The following is a 1,097-nucleotide window of genomic DNA, read 5'->3' on the forward strand; positions in this document are numbered from 1 at the left end:
CTATTTTTTCTTTTAGTATTTTTAGGGCTTCCACTCCTTTTTCTATTTAAGGACCTTGTACCTGCAGCCACCAAAGAGTCCAACTTTTTAGAATAGTCAAAAGTCTAGTTTTTACCCTTTTGGGAATTATTCCTTTTGCACTTAGGATCTATCGGTTTAAACTCCTATGGAAACCCTTTTCTCTCTTGCGGTGGCTCTCGGATGTGTATGCGAATACTAGAGAAATCCTAAGGGTTCCATCCCTTATATAGGGTCGACCAAACTGCCTTAAGTTGTAACATCCTGAAACAAGTTATTTTTCTTATGGTGGTGAATGATGATGAATGTATGCAATGGTGAGATATGAATGGAATGATGGATGGGTGTTTCAATTCTCCTTATGCTGTTGCAGTATAAGAGGTATCAATCCTCAATGAGCGTTTGTGAACAATTAAGATATGCATATGAATCTAAGTTAAGACAAATGTGAAGATTGTTTGTCACTAACAATCCTAAGATGGAAATGTAAAATGCAGAAAATAAACTACAAGAACTAAGAACTAGATGCAATTGAAACTGAATGATTGTAACAGTAATGAAGCAAGAACAGAAGTAGGAACTACTACTAATGAACTAATGCAAGACAGGTAATGAACTGAAAACTAAATGAATGCAACTAAAATGAAACAGGAATGAAACAGGACAATCACAAATCATAAACAAGAATTCTGGGGATGAATTCGAGCAAGCACTTGACCGAGTGTAGGTCGAGTACAGGGTCGAGCTAGAATAATCCGGAAAACAGAGCAATGCTAGAAAAACAGAGCAACACAAGAACGAATCAAATAACAAGCAAGCAACAGGATTAAAACTAAGATATTAATAAACAAAGAAGGCCTTGAGGAGGGATTCATGGGCTAGACTAATGAATGAGGCTATCACACTTTGGCCAACAAATCTCAAGCAAAGCTTTGAGCTAATCTCTAGACAAATTAATCTAAGACAAACTTCTTCCACTCTCATGGCAAGAATCATTCAAACCTATGCATCTCTAGACTTGTTCTCACAAAGTAAAGAATCTACACAAGCAGGCATTAAGCAATATGTCTCATACCAAG

The sequence above is a fragment of the Camelina sativa genome, unplaced genomic scaffold (genome assembly GCF_000633955.1).
Source record: "Camelina sativa cultivar DH55 unplaced genomic scaffold, Cs unpScaffold00608, whole genome shotgun sequence".
Classification (NCBI taxonomy): domain Eukaryota; kingdom Viridiplantae; phylum Streptophyta; class Magnoliopsida; order Brassicales; family Brassicaceae; genus Camelina; species Camelina sativa.